The sequence below is a fragment of the Chionomys nivalis genome, chromosome 2 (assembly GCF_950005125.1).
Source record: "Chionomys nivalis chromosome 2, mChiNiv1.1, whole genome shotgun sequence".
In the NCBI taxonomy this organism is placed as follows: Eukaryota; Metazoa; Chordata; class Mammalia; order Rodentia; family Cricetidae; genus Chionomys; species Chionomys nivalis.
The window spans coordinates 128,954,638-128,967,068 of NC_080087.1; the positions used below are offsets into that span (position 1 = coordinate 128,954,638).

Sequence of the window (12,431 nt, forward strand, 5' to 3'; positions counted from 1 at the left end):
ACTAATGACAACTTATGCTGGAGAGGTTGTGGGGAAAAGGGAACACTCCTCTATTGCTGGTGGGAATGTAAGTTGGTATAGCCCCTTTGGATGTCAGTGTGGCGATTTCTGAAAATTAGAAAACAACCTTCTGCAAGGCCCGATAATACCACTTTTAGGTATGTATCCAAAGGACGCTCAATTGTGCCATAAGGACATGTTCATAGCAGCATTGTTTGTCATAACCAGAAACTGGAAACAACCTAAATGCCCTTTGACTGAAGATAAGGAAAAGATAAGGAAAGTGTGGTATATTTACACAATGAAGTACTACACAGCAGAACAAAATAATGACATCTTGAATTTTGCAGAAAAATGGATGGAGTTAGAAAACATCATTTTGAGTGAGGTAATCCAGACCCAGAAAGACAATTATTACATGTACTCACTCATAAGTGGTTTTTTAAACATAAAGCAAAGAAAACAAGCCCACAAATCACAATCCCAGAAAACCTAGACAATGAGGACCCCAAGAGAGACATGCATAGATCTAATCTACATGGGAAGTAGAAAAAAACAAGATCTTCTGAGTAAACTAGGAGCATGGGGACCTTGGGGGATAGTTGAAGGGGGGAGGGGAGAAGAAGTTAGGGGAACAGAGAAAAATGTAGAGCTCAATAAAAATAATAATAATAAATATTGTACCTGAAACAGGCCTGACCCTTGTAAGTATCCCACCTCCCTGGGTTAAATTCAAGGTCAGATTATACTTCATCACCTATGTTACAGTTAAGAACATAGATTAGAAAAAAATGTATTATCTACTTGTAAGGGTGTGTTCTTTGACCTGAGTACATGTGTGAAAATTGAACCCATTAGCCTGAACACCTCATAACTTTGAGAAGTCCAGGTCCTTACTACAAGCCAGAAGCAAGCCTTCACCTTACTTAGTCATGGAGATTTTAATTTGTGTAACATATTTTAGCCTACCTGCTTCATCCTCATATAACAAAAATCAGTCCATTACAAGGGACCTCAGATGTTTCCTTTCTCCAGAATCCACCATGTTGACTTCACTAAAAATAAAAAGCATTAAAAACAAAGAACCCATGGGAACAGGGTGTAAACAAAATTTTCAGCTGTTGGGCGTAGTGGCACACACCTGTAGTCCCAACCTCTGCACGTGAATTAGCCCTATCTTTGAAGTGCCAGCATTCTGAGAGTGTCAGCCGGAAGGTTTATAGATGCATAAAGACATCCACAGCCAGAACATTTTGTCATAGAAAACATTGCATAAAATCTCTCAACAGTCCCCTAGATCATGTTACCAAATTCGATGACCAAAGTGTCACTCACAAATCTGTTATAAGTAATTTATAAGCACTAAACCCAGAGTTGAAAGAAATGAATAAAGAAGACATCATGATATATGAAAGGCTGCACGTTCTCTTCAGAGCAAAGAAAGCATCAAGCTAAAAATGACTGTTAGGCCATAGATCAGTTTCCAGAATGAAAACCCTGAATTGTTATTTTTAGCAATACTATCATTTAGAAGTAGCATTCTTATAGGCCTGGCAATATAAAAGACATTCTCCCAGGGTCAGTGATGATGAGCAGAGAGGCAGAATTTAATGGAAGTGCATGCTTAGATTTTCCAGAAAAAAATATATGTCCCTTTTGCAAGTTTAGAGTTCTGCAGAGCAAGAGCAAAGGCTTGCAACTCCCGAGTCCTGAATGTGAGCTTGTGTCTTAAATATGCAGTACACTGAAGACCATGGAAGACCGCTGAAATTTTTTTCGAAGAAATAAGAAAAGTATTTTCTTTCTTTTTTTTTTTTTTTTTTGGTTTTTCGAGACAGGGTTTCTCTGTGGTTTTGGAGCCTGTCCTGGAACTAGCTCTTGTAGACCAGGCTGGTCTCGAACTCACAGAGATCCACCTGCCTCTGCCTCCCAAGTGCTGGGATTAAAGGCGTGCGCCACCACCGCCCGGCAGAAAAGTATTTTCTTGAGACACTAAAAGAATTATTTAATATCCAAGAAAGTAGAACACGAATGACACAAATACCGAACAGGCTGAATAAAATTCAAGGGTAGTCTCAAAGATATTGAGTATTACTGAGTATCAGATATTACATATCTCCAAAGAATGATGAAAATTTGTTTAGAAAGAATAAACTAAATTGAAATTACAATGAAAAGACAAAATATATCCATTTAATCAAAAACAGTTTTATGTTTCATGGTTCAAAATAAACAAAAGGAAAACCAGAAGTTAACAACTGGGATTTGGGAAAAAGCACAACAGCACTGGATTGTCAGGAAAGCTGTTTTTCCTTACTGAAATAACAGACTGTATCATTGGTTATAGAAACTATACATTTCAAAATTTCAGAACAAAACAAAACATTAAATATAAGAATAAGATGAAGTTCTACTAGAACAATTAAAACCATTTGGGGAAGCTCAGAAAATCTCTCAGTGGATAAAGCTCTTGCCTCATAAGCACGAAGAGATCTGGGGTTCAGATCCCCAGAACGCACATAAATGGACAGTGTCTCAGAGTCAGAGACGGGGATTCCCTATGTCAAGCCGGCTACTCTGACTAGCTGAATTAGGAAACACTGGGTGCAAATGAATGAGTCTGCCTCGGTAAGAAATAAAAAAATGTGGAGAGTGAGTAATAAAGACATATGATGCCAACCGACCTCCACACATATACAAACACGCACGCACATGCATGCACACACACACAGACACACATACACACACTACACAAACGTATTTTGAAAAAGAATAACATTTTTATTTTTAAAGTAATCCTGTTGGCAGGTATGGGTGCTGATGAGATGGTTTTATGGCTGGGATTATTTGTTCTCCAAGAAGAGAGACCTGTGTTCAAATCATCAGTGTCCATGTAAAAAGTATAGCTACAACTCCAGCATTGTGGGGAAGAGGCAAACAGATCCCAAGAACTTGTGGGACAGCCACTCTAGCTGAAACAGCAAGTCTCTAGTTTAGTGAGGTGCTTTCTCTCTGGGCAAAAAGACAGAAGGAACAGGGGAAGAGACCCAGTGTTCTGCTCTTTTTTTTTTTTTTTTTTAAATATTTATTTATTTATTATGTATACAACATTCTGTCTGTGTGTATGCCTACAGGCCAGAAGAGGGCACCAGACCCCATTACAGATGGTTGTGAGCCACCATGTGGTTGCTGAGAATTGAACTCAGGACCTTTGGAAGAGCAGGCAATGCTCTTAACCTCTGAGCCATCTCTCCAGCCCCCAGTGTTCTGCTCTTATCGCTACACGTGCATGCATAGGCATAGGCACTTGTGTGTTCATGTGCTTACACCACACGTACAACAGATGCTGCGGATTGCATGTAATTTTGTCCTCTCAGTGGTGACTTCATTAGCTTCGCACAGATTTGATTCCCATAGAATGCTAATATCTCCACTTTAAAAGTAGGTTGCGTCTGGGTCCCAAATTCAACTCAAAATTAATTCGCTAACTAGGAGACAATTGAGAAAAGTCATTGCAGAAAATGTCAGTTCTCAGGAAAGTACAAATTTATAAGATAACAAAGCGGAGTGGAGAAAACAAGCCATGCTCTAATTAGTACCTGGAAGGGTATCAAGAACACAGCCATTGAGGCACCTGGTTACTTATGTCAGCAACTTCTTCCGACAAGGACTCCAAATATTTGATCCATTTCCAGGGAGAATGGCAGAAGGAATTAAGACTCAAGGTGAAATACTCCTTGCTAAGCAAGGGACTGATTAAGCAAACCAAAGACAGAGTTGCTAAAATAGAGGAGACTTGAGACATGGATGAGAAAGTACTACCAAATAAACCTCCTAAGGGAAAAAAATAGCTGCTTTTATCTGTTTATAGAAACAATTGAGAAAATAGAGATGCTTTTTTTGAACTTAGTTATAAGGCTTGGAGGTTAAGTGTCCTTCACACGTACACTCAAGAGCTCCCATCCTGTGAGCTGTCCCAGGTGAGAAGTGCCAACTTAGGAAGAACCTCCGCAGCCATGACAATAGCTTGTCTCTATCAGACATGTAAAGCGCTTCATATGTGCTTTCCCAGTTAATTCCCAGCAAGCCAAGGAAGGAAGTATTGCCATTATCCCTCTTTGTAGGATTAGATCTTGGTGTAATAAAAATCCCATAGCAAATTAATGATAGACATAGAGCTACACTCTATTCTCCCTTTTTTCATTTTGTTTTTTTCCTATTGTTGTTGTTTAATTCTGTCTTGGCACTGTGTAATTGCTAGACTGTGCTTTTGAAGAGAGGATTTACACAGTGGACATGATGATAGAAGGAGAGCTTGAACATCTTTTCTTCTTTCTGTTGATGAAAACCGATTGCATCGTAAAGCACCATGCTGACATTTCCCTTATGCCACCAGATAACTGCCTGGCAAACAATAGCCTGGGACATTACGGTTTAATTAGTTCATGTCAATCACGTACATATTATCATCTCCCTCACAATTTGTGGATGTCTTTATCAGGCCATTTTTCAAATCGCAGTCTAATTTGCATAAACTGCAGAGAAGTAGCTAGACATTGACTACATTCATATACGCAAACTACAAACAAAAATGCACATACACAGACTCAAAGAATCAAGTCACAAAAATTTAAACTTTTTTTTTTTTTTCGGTTTTTCGAGACAGGGTTTCTCTGTGGTTTTGGAGCCTGTCCTCTTGTAGACCAGGCTGGTCTCGAACTCACAGAGATCCGCCTGCCTCTGCCTCCCGAGTGCTGGGATTAAAGGCGTGCGCCACCACCGCCCGGCCTCAAGTCACAAAAATTTAAGGAGCTTTAATCTTAGCTCTCCAGACCAGTAACACTTTCTTATTGTTGTAATCTTACATGCAGTTGCTCTCTCCCTTCCCAATAACAGAAACAATGCTCTTCCAGTGCCCCTGACAATGATGTTCTGTCAAGAATGCCTTTTTCTAGACATAAACAGCTATTTTCTGTAACAGAAGCTTCAACACCAGGAAATCAAGTTTGGGAAACAACGGGCTGCACCCTCAGCCTGACACAGCCAAAGTATTGCAAAGTATGGAGGGAGGGAGACAAAGCCATCTTCAAAAGTTAGTTCTCAGGCATCAGAATCTGTATCAACAAATTTAAGACCACAAAATTTAAGGTGCAGTAATAAATCACAGAAGCAAAAGTCTACTTAGTTCATGAAGATACCACACAGGCTTTATTCTCAGGCATGTCAATTAAGGACTATAACTTGTTCCTTAGAAATGTAGACTATATTGGATCACTCTATACCTAAAAATCAGGTAGGAAAAGACACAAGAAAAGACTTTGGGGAGAGGGAGGGATAGGAGTGGCAAAAAATATATAGCTCAATAAAAAAAAGAAGAAGAAGAAATAAAAGAAAACAAAAATCTTCAGTTGTCCTAAGATGTGTTTAAAATCTTCCTCACCAGAATGTATGAAATAAGAGAAGACAGAGGAGCCCCAGAGGAAATAACATTTAAGTTATTGAAGAAAGACAAACCCACGATGAGGACTGGACAAGAGTGGGTTGGGATAGAACAGGATGTAGGAGGGTAGCCATGGAGTGAAGCAGATGACTTTTGTTTATTTGTTTATCTTTCACTAGAAAAAACGAATGTCATAAGAAAGGAGGGCGGTCCTAATTTATAAAGCCTTTAGAGATAAGTGTCATGGTTTGCTTGTGAAATTTTCCTGCCCCGCCTAATACTTGTCCAGCTAGAGGTGGTAGGTGCCTGCCTAGAAGAAGCTGGTCACTAGGGCTTGGGGTGAAAGGCAGAACTTAAAGTTTTATAGCTTTGGTGGGTGCCATGCTCTTTCTCTGTTTGTATGAGAGCAAAGCAGTCTCATGTTCCTGACCCCACGGATGGGAGCTATTACCCTCCCGCACCATGCCTTTTCCTGACGTAAAAGACTGCACCCTCAAACCACGAGCCAATACTAATCCTTCTTTACCAAAAAGAAAGAAAGAAAGAAAGAAAGAAAGAAAGAAAGAAAGAAAGAAAGAAAGAAAGAAAGAAAGAAGGAAGGAAGGAAGGAAGGAAGGAAGGAAGGAAGGAAGGAAGGAAGGAAATAAGAAAGAAATAAGAAAGAAAAAAAGAAAGAAAGAAAGAAAGAAAGAAAGAAAGAAAGAAAGAAAGAAAGAAAGAAAGAAAAGAAAAGAAGAAAGGAGCTTTTCCCTCAGTAATTATTCCCCCAATAAACCAAATAATATTATCTCAGATTGTCTGGCTTTTGTTTAAAAAACAATTAATTTTTTAAATCCCAGAGGCAGCAATAAACAGAAATGATGACCAGTGTACCTTGTTGCAACATGCTTTTACTGTGACTATCTTTTCCTTTCTACAGATGTGCTAATATATTGCAATCTGTTTTTCAAGGAAAGAGAGAAAAATGATGGTAGTTCAAGGTATCCACATAAGGAAAATGTTTATGACCCTAGACCTTCTAACTCACTTCATAATTAAAACACTAACCAGCAAGCAAAGCACAACCAGACAACAGAGACAGAAAGGGAGAAGAGGAGGTGAAAGAACATTAGACATTTGAATTACAGAGTTAATCTAAACATAATTAGGCCTAACTTGGCCCTTCTCCCAGAGTTCATAAACCCCACTGACAAGCTCTCTGGGGAGTCATTCAGGCAAATTGTGTCTTCTTTTAATGATCCTTTTAAATGGCCAGCCTTGTCTACCTGTGCTCCGTGTTCTTCTATCAAACCATTCACCTTTCTCTTTTATGTACTTGACTGTGTCAGAGATGTTTATTAGAATAGGCTGGAAGCTAAGCGAGATGATCCTGCAATTGTTTCCAGTCTATAAGTAGAACTTTGGCATTAATGTCAAGGCAAGCTAGAATCTTATTATTTCAGCCCAGTTATATCTAAGGACCTGTTTTATTTTATGGAATAGTGTCGGTTTCCTGGAAACGCATGTATCTGAGTCACCTTGAGGAAATAAGTGCAGAAATATAAGAAAATGCTATTTGAAAATGTATAAGTGGGAAAACAATTCTCAATTTTTTCAAAGCAAAAACATCTGAACTTCACGAGATTCATTCCCAGCTGTAGACTCTGATTTCAGCACACACATATTAAGATCTTGGGGTTTGTTACTCTTCTTACAAAATCCTTGGGCAGCTGAGGAGAGGGAGCCTGAAATGGCCCTATCCTATAGCCATACTGATGAATATCTTACATATCACCATAGAAATTTTATCTGGCGATGGATAAAGCTAGAGACAGAGACCCACATTGGAACACTGGACTGAGCTCCTAAGGTCCAAATGAGGAGCAGAAGGAGGGAGAACATGAGCAAGGAAGTTAGGACCGCGAGGGTGCGCCCACTCACTGAGACGGTGGGGCTGATCTATTGGGAGCTCACCAAGGCCAGCTGGACTAGGAATGATGGAGCATGTAATCAAACCAGACTCTCTGAATGTGGCTGTCAATGAGGGCTGACTACTGAGAAGCCAAGGACAATGGCACCGGGTTTTGATCCTACAGCATGCACTGGCTTTGTGGGAGCCTAGCCAGTTTGGATGCTCACCTTCTTAGACCTGGATGGAGGGGGGAGGACATTGGACTTCCCACAGGGCAGGGAACCCCAACTGCTCTTTGGACTGGAGAGGGAGGGGAAGAGGATGGGGGGAACGGGAGGGAAATGAGAGGAGGGAAGGAGGTGGAAATTTTTAATTAAATAATAAAAAGAAGAAAAGAAAGAAAGAAAGAAAGAAAGAAAGAAAGAAAGAAAGAAAGAAAGAAAGAAAGAAAGAAGAAAGAAATCAGTAAATGATTGAAGAGTCAATGACTTTTCCTGGTTAAGAACTGAAGTTTCTGGGTAAAGCCAAAATCCAAGAGACGGGTATGATATGTCTGTCTGAGGAAGCTGCAGGAGGCATAGACTACTAAACTCTAAATGATTATTTGGATGAATGCTTGAAGTCTGGGAAGAGACTATGAAAATCAAAACTACAGGGGATCTATATTCCACAGAGGGATCTCAGATTTTCAGAGTTCATCTCTAGAAATTCACACACACACACAAAGAATTTTAAGGTAAAATTTGAGATTTCCCTTGTGGCTCCTGCAAAGAGGTTGAGCTGCAATCATTGTGAAACAAAGCCATAGGGTTCTTCATAACACAGGCCTACTGTCCACAGAATGGAGCCTTATCCCAACCATGTTAAGGATGTGTCTTTGATTTCAGCCCCTTCTAGTTTTTCTGCATCATATAAAATGGAAGGAAATTTATATAAAACAATTAAAGTTGCAGCCCAGGAACAAAGATCTATTAAAATACCAACTATTTAAAATCTTCCCTTCATGGCAACAAGAGTCAAAGGTAATAATAGAGGAGTAGAGATAAAGTTGATAGAGGATGCATACTACTTGAGAAAGAAATAATAGAGAAACTCAAAAGTCTAAACAATTAGATGAATGAATGGATTTTTAAATAGATACAACAAGGGAAAGCAATTTTAAAAGCTCAACCCAAGCAAAACTAACATAAAACTTCATGCCAAGACAGTAATGCATTCCTTCGACACTGAGCAGGTAAATGCTTTAGACATCTAGCGGATCCCTATATGAAGGAGAACCAAATAATAAGCTAGGAGCTTAGTTCAGTTTCACTTATGGTTCTCTCTTGAAGCCTGGAGCATCTTTTGAGAAAGGCCAAGTATTAGAGGCAAAAGCAAAATTTGCAGAACTAACACTGACTTTGACAAGTGTCAACTTTTCTGGAACAATCTTGATATTTTTTTCCAGTGAAGACCAACACATTTTTGGCTCATGAGTACTGATTACATGGCCCAGTAACCTAATGAAAGCACTATGTATGTAGGTGTGTGTGTGTGTCTGTGTGTGTAATAACATAAAGTAAAAGAGGCTATGAATTTGAAAAAGAGAAAGGAGGGGTATGTGAGATGGTTTGGAGGAAGGAAGGGGAAAGGGACATGTTGTAATTATAACCGCACATAAAAGTAAGAAGGGGAACAGATGAAGGAGTGAAGATGAGTGTCTTCTCCTACTCTCTTTACATCAAAACACACATGTCTCTTTCTATTATTTTCCTTCTTGGTTATAATTCACAGACTCTAAGGTTACAAGTCAGCAAAAAGTAAATAAACATTTAAAATAATTACATTGTAGGCAAGATGACTCAGCAGTTAAATGTGCTGTACACTAACCCTGCTCACTTGTTTGAATCCATGAGACTCATAAGATAGAAGAAGGAAAGAACTGATTCCCACAAGTTTTCCTCTGACCTCCACCTGAGCACTGGTACTTGCACACACACACGTACACACACGTACACACACATACACATGTGCACACACAAACGTGTACACACACATTTATTTTAAAAGAAATTAAAAACTAAGCATATTATCAGTTACCATCACTCAAGAGGCAGATAGAAAGATATCTATAGATTTGAGGAGAGTCTGACCTACCTAGTTATTTCCTGTCAACCCAGGGATATTAGCAAACTAAAAAGTCTTCTGAGTATATGTTATGGTTGTTAGCATGGTGTTTTGTGGGACTCCTTTTTAGTAAGAGCCAGTGGTGCTTCTCTGACTCTTTTGCCTGATCTTGAGACTCTTTTCTTCTTATTGTATTGCCTTGTCCAGGCTTAATAGGAGTGTTTTTGCCTTGTCTTATTGCATCTTCTTTTGTTGTGTTTGGGTGTTGTCTCTTGGAGTCCTGCTCTTTTCTGAAGAGAAAACAGAGGGGGAGTGGATCTGGGGTAGAAGAAAGGTATCAGAGAAGGAATGGAGTGAGAGAACACTGTGGTGTGGATATACTGTATGAGAGAAAAATTTATTTTCTATAAAAAAATTAAAATGAAATATACCCAGCAATACCACTTTTGGGCATATACCCAAAGGATATTCAATTGTACCACAAGGACATGTGCTCAACTATGTTCATAGCAGCATTTGTCATAGTCAGAAACTGAAAACAACCTAAATGCCCCTCAACCGAAGAATGGATAAGGAAAATGTGGTACGTTTACACAATGGAGTACTACACAGCAGAAAAAAAAATAATGACATCTTGAAATTTGCAGGCAAATGTGTGGATCTAGAAAACATCATAGTGAGTGAGGTAACTCAAACTCAGAAAGACAAATATCATATGTATTCATTCATAAGTGGGCTTTTAGACATTAAAGCAAAGAAAAATAGCCTACAATTCACAATCCCGGAGAACCTAGACAATAATGAGGATCCTAAGAGAGACATGCATGAATCTAATCTACATGGGAAGTAGAAAAAGACAAGATCTCCTGAGTAAATTGGGAGCATGGGGACCATGGGAGAAAGTAAAAGGGGAGGAGAGGGGAAAGGAGGTGAGCGGGAAAAAAAATGTTTAGTTCAATAAAATCAATTAAAAATTTAAAAATGATATAAAATCATGTATATCTGTATTCCTCCCCATTCTGTCCTGTTCTCTCAACTTTTCTCTCTGTTTTCTAATTAAATGGTATTAGTCTCTAGTATTTACAGAGAGCAAAGCTCACCTGTGCCTTCATGAAAGGTTCAGATTCCACTTACTAAAATAAAAATCCTTTACCTGACTAATGGATCTTTTTTTCTATTTTCCATGGTTCTTTACTAAACTCAGTTCTAGTTTCTTTGCTCAATGACTGTCATGTCCTTTTCAGTACAAGTACCTGCTTAAATCACAAAAATATTTTAATCATCCTTTTTATGGCTGGTTCTTTTTCTATTGATAACATCACAAACCAAGTTACTGTATCAACACAAACTGGACAATACCATTAACCTGCAGGTACACTCAGTGCCATTAAAGCTTAGCCTCCGTTCTTCACTAGTCAACTGTCTCCCATGATTTAGGTTTAAATCTTGAGGACTCCTCTTCGCCCTCATTGTAATTTTCTCTCTCCTGAATTCTATTCCTTTTTTTTTTTTTTGCCTACCATTTCAGATAATAATGAAACAAATTTATAGTTTATCTTTGGAATAAGAAATCTTTAAGAAATGGCGGACTCCTAAGATCGGGGCGCGGGGAAGCCCGCAGCCACTGATGCCCCCAAAACAAAAGGAAGAAGAGTACAAGGAGGAAGAGTGGTTGAGTCCAAATACCTGCAATATGAGAAGAAAATTAAGAAGGCTTCTGTGTCTGCTGGAGGGAAGTCACCAGAGGGAAGAAAGATCAGAAGATCAAAGAAGACAGCGTGGTGATGGGAACAGGAGGCCTGCAGTCCACCATGCTGGAAGGGCACAGCACAGCCCCGCCCTACCTAGACCTTTCATCCATCAAAGACACAAGCATGTTCAGGACTGCTCCCCAGCTAGACAGGACAATGTCCAAGAAAGCTGAGTCCACGTCCTTTACCACTCAGAAATAGACACCCCTTCCGAAGAAGAGACAGGATCTGCAGGAGACCATGGACATGATGGAGTCGCAGACACTGCTGCTGACCCTGCTGTCTGTGAAGATGGAAAACAACCTGACTCTGCTGGAGGAGAAGGCTGAGAAGGACTTAGCAGCCATATGCCGTGAGAAGGAGAGTCTACAGTGGCGGGTGCTGGAACATCAGGAGCTGGCTACCATCCTGGATGCCCAGATGGAGGTGCTGGGCCCTTTACAGGCTGTAGCAAAGCCCTTCAAGGAGCAATACAAGACACTGGCCACAGCCTTGGACACCACTCGACATGGGCTGCCCGTGCAGGCCATCCACAGCGAAGTGGGCAGGAACTCCTAGATGATCTGGAGCCGGCCCTAAAGACCACCCTGCAGCTCTTGGGCGAGCTAGGCATCTCCTCCCAGGACACCAGGGCGCAGGTGCCGGACGCCAGTGCTCAGGTGTCATGCCTCCTGGAGGAACTCAGGGACTTGATTACCAAGAAGGACCTAGAGCTCTACAGGATCTTCGGTCAGGTGCTGGAACTTTCCTCCCAGACCAGCAAAGAGGCAGCATTGATAAACCAGGAAGTCTGGGAAGAGGCCCAGAGCACCCCAACTTGCAGCCAGTGGTACTTCGGTCCAGACGCCCTCAGGGGCCCACAGCCCCCTCCCAGGACAGGACTAACCCCAGTGTAGGCCTCACCCCACTTTTCGGTTGTCTCTGTTCCCTCTGGGCCTTTACCTCATAGATTGAAGGACATTCCAGCCATTCAGTTTTCTGAAATTTTTGTGCACTTTTCTTTTTCTGCACTTTCCACTTGGGACATCAGCAGCATTTGTGGGTTTGAGTTTTGGTTTTTTGAGACCGAGTCTCCCTGTAGAACCTGGCTGTCCTGGAACCAAGTGACTGTCGGGTGTGGTGGTACGTGCTTTTAATCTCAGCACTCCAAGGCCAGCCTGGTTTACTTCCAACCAGGAGTGACTTCCAAGATAGCCAGGGCTACACAGAGGAACCCTGTCTTGAGAACAAGCTGATAATAAAT

The 12,431-nt window shown here is 40.5% G+C and overlaps 1 pseudogene; it reads left to right on the plus strand.

The window, feature by feature from the left end:
- The first annotated feature begins 11,018 nt into the window (after positions 1-11,018).
- LOC130870207 (HAUS augmin-like complex subunit 8) lies at positions 11,019-12,215 on the plus strand (annotated as a pseudogene).
- Positions 12,216-12,431: the final 216 nt, after the last annotated feature.